Source organism: Grammomys surdaster, unplaced genomic scaffold (genome assembly GCF_004785775.1).
Source record: "Grammomys surdaster isolate TR1022 unplaced genomic scaffold, NIH_TR_1.0 126076, whole genome shotgun sequence".
Classification (NCBI taxonomy): Eukaryota; Metazoa; Chordata; class Mammalia; order Rodentia; family Muridae; genus Grammomys; species Grammomys surdaster.
In genome coordinates this window covers 6,899,572-6,905,691 of record NW_021620885.1, presented here as the reverse complement: position 1 = coordinate 6,905,691, position 6,120 = coordinate 6,899,572, and positions in this window count along the sequence as shown.

Below are 6,120 nucleotides of genomic sequence, written 5' to 3'. Positions count from 1 at the left end.
CAGCTTTATGGGAGATGTAGTTTAAAGGCCATCGACAGGTTCAGGCGGCTGATTAAGGTGAGGGCAAGGAAGGGTGGGGATTGGACCTCGGACTTCAGGTGCTGAGAAAGATCACTAATTCTTCCCCAAGATGGAAGTGTGTGGAGTCAAGTGCTGGCGTTAAGATAATGAAGTCTGTGGAAATGATCTGTTTTCTTCTATTTCTCATCCAGCTCCCCAACTTTCCATTAAACAATACGGTTCACTGCTATTGAGTTTTCTATAGTGTCATGAAAATGCTAACGTCTGATCACACATTAAATTAGGAGCCACCTCTACGTATGATTTGATTGATATTGCTTTCCAAATTTTTATATTGAAGTTTTAAAATAATTTGAAATAATAAAATTGTGATCTTTCAGGACTTTATTTTTTTTCCAACCTGCCTTCTCTTAAATGACTTACCACAAACTCTTGCTGCACAGTTTCTCTGAAATTTACTTAGCTGCACAAGTCACTTAGATATGTGGCCTGAAGCAGGTTTCTTGTCTCTGTAAAAGCCAAACCTCACATTTTATAGAAAATGCCACCATAGTCTGCCTACCTTATTAAGTAATCCTTATAAAGGTATGTTTGGAGTTTCCATAATCCCTCCTCGACTGTAGGTTTATGGAACATAATGCATGAAAAACTCATGGGACCAGAGTTGATACCCACAATACCATATTCTTGCAGTTATCAATTTAATTTCCTACGATTTCATTTTCTAAAGCCTACAAAAATTATGTGATTCTTTGAATAGCTTGGTCGTTAGTGGTCCTCTAATCCCCAAACCAGTGAATGGTACTTGTCTGTCAGCAACAACTGCAGGAGTATTTTAAGACTGACCATTGCTTTCTGTACCTTCCAGGTCCCTTCTCACACTAAAGTTGCATATATCTGTTGACAGTGTGATGCTTGAACTGGGAATTGAACCCAGAGCCTCTTGAGTGCATGGTAAATGATCTATTACATTCAGCCTACTACCAACTATACATCTATGACTGCTTCTTACGGTTTGTCCTATGCTCTGTTCTGTGGGTAGTTGTGTTGGGTGGAAAAGGACGGCCCCCACAGGCTCATGTATTTGAGTACTTGGACACCATTTGGTAGAACTCCTTAGGAAGGATTAGGAGGTGTGGCTTTGTTGGACTAGGTGTGTTAATTGGGAGTGGGATTTGAAGTTTCCAAAGCCCATGCCATTCCCCATTAGTCTCCTTTGTCCAGACACCTGCCTCCTACTTGCACATAAGTATGTGAGCCCTCAGCTATGGCTTCAGCACCACACCTGTCTGCCTGCCTGCAGCCATGCTCGACACCACGATGCTCATGAATCCATCTAGTGAAGATTTAAGCTCCCCCATCAAGCCTTCCTACATAAGTTTCCCTCAGCATGGTGTTTTGTCACAGCAGTAGAGAAGTAAGTAAAGCAGATATAATTACCAGACACATCAGAGCTGCTAGATATTTCCCAAACTCATACTTTATTCTTCCTGCGCCATACATTGGTGACAGCATCTTTCTTGTAGTGCTAGCAGGAGCCCTCCTCCTCGGCTGCTGCTCTGTCAACTTCAATGGCCACCCTTTGTGTTGCCCTGTAGGCCCCACTCTCACTGCCTTTGCTGGATTCATGGATATTTATGGGCCTTTAAGGTATCCTAAAGGGCTTTTGCAAACCTTCTGGGAAAAAAGACACAAGTATTTTTTATTTCAACATTGGCATGGGGGATGGGCCAAGCCACTTTTCCTACATAGGATTTGCTCTTGTCCTTTGACAACCAGTGGTGATCACAGCAATGAGATCATCCTCTGAGATTTGAACAATTTAGCGTAAACAGGTTCTGTTTAAAGAATTGGTAGGGGTAGAGAATTCTTTCCTTTTTTGTTTCATAAATTACTTTTGGAACATCCATGGGATATTTTTCCAGTAGCCTGTTCCTTTGAGTTGTATGGAATGCCTGAGTCATGAACTATTTTGTGTTGGGCACAAAAGTTTTGAAATACAGAAGAGGTAAAACAAGAACATTGTCTGTCCTGAGGGGTTGTGGATAGCCCAGCACTGGGTGCATTGCTTAACTATTTGTCTAGCCTGCTCTAAAGAGATGGAAAACTCCTTGCAGAAAAAAGTGGTATTTTGATGGTACAGAAAACACATGACTATCATGAGCTTGTATTATGATGGGCTGCACAGTAGCAGGGAAGCAGAATAAGGACCAAGGTATTGGCTTGAATGTTACTGTCCGCTACTGGTCAGGGATATCTGAGTGTAATTTAATATCACCAACATAGCAAGAACTCTGGTGGTGTTGCAATAGTTCTTAAGTCCTATGGAAAAGATGGTATTACTGATGATCCTAACCAATATTGGCTGTCTCCAAGGCTTACATTACTTCCATTACATAGGGTCTGTCACTGTGCTTATTGAGGGGGGCAATGGCAAAATTCTCTAAAACAGTGCAAACTGCAAAGAATTGTGCTCACTGAGCTGAGGTGTGGAATGTACGTTGTACCTTAGGATCCAAGGAAGAGTGCTGGACAACTACACAGTTGCCAGAAGTATGTTAGATAGTGGAAGATGAGAAGCAAGCTGAGTAGTTTAATCAGTCAAAGGGTATCTGCCAAGCAGTGGATTGTTAGCAGAGCCATTATTGTACCTAGCATTTCTAATGAATTTCTGTCCATTTGCTGTTAATTTTGCCACCAAATCCTAGTTAGAGTTAAGTACCACAGAGGGAGATGCTCCCAAATGTTCTGCTATTGTAGAGTATGTCTTTATGGGTCATGGGAAATTTTAGAATTGTTAATGAAAGAGGCAAGTAAGTCCCATCTCTGTCCTTGACTATTGTACATAGCCACCTCCACTGTAGTTAGAGTCAGCCTCAGAAGTAAAATGTTGTGGAGAAAAAGGCTTGATGTCTGCTTCTAAAGTTTGGAAGAGGAGAAAGTCCCTGTGTAGTAAGGTTAAGTGGGGGGTCTGAGACAATATCATCCAACAGTTTTTGATAATCATGAAGAGTTTTGAGAAAATCCTTATGAATTGCTAGCTTTTGAGAGCATACTGTGTGCTCCTCTGTGATTTTACCCTTGATCCTTTCCTGCAGTAAACTGAAAGCCCTAGGCCCAAAAGACTATTTATGTGATCAACTAAGATTTCTGCCAATTAAAAAGAGTCAAAATGGCTGATTAAAATATCATCCATATCACTGATATTATAAGTAAGTCTGTACTAGTTAGGCTGTGATGTAATGCCATGACCAACTTGGGGAGGAAAGGGTTTATTCCACTTGCACTTCCACATTGTGGTTCATCTCTAAAAGAAGTTAGGGTAGGGACAGGAGGAACCTGGAGGCAGGAGCTGAAGAGGCTATGGAGGAGTGTTGCTTATGGACTTGTCAATCACCATTTTCTCAGCCTACTTTCTCATAAAACCCAGAACCAGCAGCTCAGACCCACCCTCATGGATCTAGTTCTCTTGCATTTATCACTAATTAAGAAAATGTCCTATAACTGGATCTTATGGGGGCATTTTATCAATTGCTGGCTGCCAAGAACTTGTATCCAATGTACATGAAACTAGCTAGCACAAAGCCTTAGGGTTTTGGTCATGTACGGGTTTAATAATCTCAGCAACAAATTCCTGACACATCACAGGGATCCTTTTCATACCCTGGGAAGAGGGTTAAAGGAAAATTTTTGTCATTACCAGTAGTTAGCAGATGGGTGAATGTCCTAGTCACTGTCCTATTGCTGTGAGGAGACACCATGACCAAAGCAACTCTTAAAAAAGAAAGCATTTAATCAAAGGTTGGCTTACAGTTTCGGGGTTTTAGTCCATTATCATCATGGCAGCACACATGGTACTGGAGCAGCAGCTGAGAGTTATATCCTCATTCACAGGACCAGAGAGACACTAGGCCTGGAATGGTGTTTTGAAGCTTCAAAGTCTATTCTTACAAGGCCACACCTCCTAATCCTTCTAATCCTATCAAAGACATCCACTACCTGGTAACTAAATATTCAAATATATAAGCCCATGGGGGCCATACTTATACAAACCATTAGAGTGGAAACAAACAAACAAACAAACAAACAAACAACAAGACAACCCTTTAAGTTAACTATAATTAATTGAAAATAAGGCTATGACAGTCTTGACTAAGGAGACATCATTGCTTGCATGACTTTGTAGTTCTTAAATTCTGTATCAGCCTTCATTTGCCTTCCTCCTCCTCCTCCTCCTCCTCCTCCTCCTCCTCCTCCTCCTCCTCCTCCTCTTCCTCCTTCTTCTTCTTCTATAAAGATAATGATGTACAATTCTATGTACCTGCTCTATAATTATTTCTCCTCCAAAACATTGGCAATAGTCAATTTACCACTCCCAAGTGCTACAATACCTGGCAATTAGGCTCATATACTCTATCCAGTAGGGATGGCTTGGGTCCCTAAGTTAGGGGTTGCAATAAGCTGGTTGGTAGATCTGATGTTGCTTGATGTTGCTTGATAGAGCTGATGTATGGTGGGTGAATTTTGGTGACTGGGGTCACCTGTCTGCCCTGTTAGTTCTTGGGGATCCCCAGGATGAGATCCCCTATTTATTCACTGGGCCAGGGCAGGCCACAAAGCTGTTTTCCCAGCTCTCCAGAGGCTGTCTGTGAGTATTTGTTTATGAACAACGTCATTATCAGTGGATTCTTCTCTGACATCTCAGACACAGGACTGTGGAGACCATCCAGGGGATGACCCTGCTTCCTTTTAAATTTGAAATTTCTGCAGTGGCTCTCATTGGCAAAAGGTCCCATTTGTTTGTGTGCATAGCAGACATCTCTTGTTTTCTCAGGGCATACAACTTCCTTAAAGGAGACAAGAGAGCCACTGATCTTGGACCTCAATTAGCACACAATAAAATCATTGTAAGAAGTGTGCCATAAATTCTGTATACAGTTCTTTTCAGGACCTGGTGAATATCAGTGAGGAGGCTTTTTCCCCTTGGTACATAACTGTATCCATGCCCTTAAAGCGGCTATACTAATTTGTTGGTAGGCCTGTGTAGTTTGTAATTTGCTGGTAGGATACTGTTGTAATTGATTGTCAGCCCCTTCACAAGGCCAGATACCTTCAAACATGTCTGGGGCTATTGAAAGTCCACAGTTTCAAAATTAAGTTGCTTGTGGTCCTATCATAATTCTATAAACCTAGTTTTAATTAACAGGCAACTCACTGGATGGATGCCAAAATTTCGCCATGCTTAACTAATCAGAGGGAGGAGAGGAAATGTTACTGAGGGTACAAGTCCTTTGTTATATGGAGCAGTAAACCCAGAAAGCATATGGATTGTTTGATCTTAAGGATTTGAAAAGCAGAGTCTCATGGTGCTGTGGCATTTGTCTGAGGTTATTTGATTCCAGACTGCCCAAATATAGATAAGCTGTCAATCTATTAATGTCTTTCCCATTACATCTTTTCTAAACTAGGCCTGCTGAAAGGATGAAACAGTCTTCCTTGCATCTCTTCATGACCCAGTCTAGAGGAAACAGCACCATGGGTTGGGTGGCCTTGTCCCATCAATCACTAGCTTCAGTATCAATGTTTGTGACATCCGTCAGGTTGGGACAAGCTTGACTCTCGAATCTCCATCACTGGCTGTTTCTCAGGGAGAAGGAGTAGGTTCTTGGTAATCTGAGGGGAAAGACTTATGAGGCCAGACTTCTCTTCATCCATCCAGAAGAAGTCTGCCTTCTGTGAGGCTGAGGCTGTGCATCTATGGAATCACAGTATAAGGTTCCATAAACTGAAAGTGTAAATGGGAATGTGTTCAGGTCCATTGGCTCTGGATATATTCTCCAGGTTTTTTCCTATTCTCTCCCAAGTAGCCTAATGTGCAATCTCATTTTCTGGAAACCAGCATGTCTCTCAAACAGAATCTAAGAATTGCTTGACTTGTAGTATTTTTGCTCTGTATCCATAGTTTCTCTGTCTGACATATGATTGCCTGTCTCTAAATTCCACTTGTCTCATATTTCTTATACTCACTAATCAAAATTTGCTTGCTTGTTTTCTCCTTCCTTCCTTCCTTCCTTCCTTCCTTCCTTCCTTCCTTCCTTC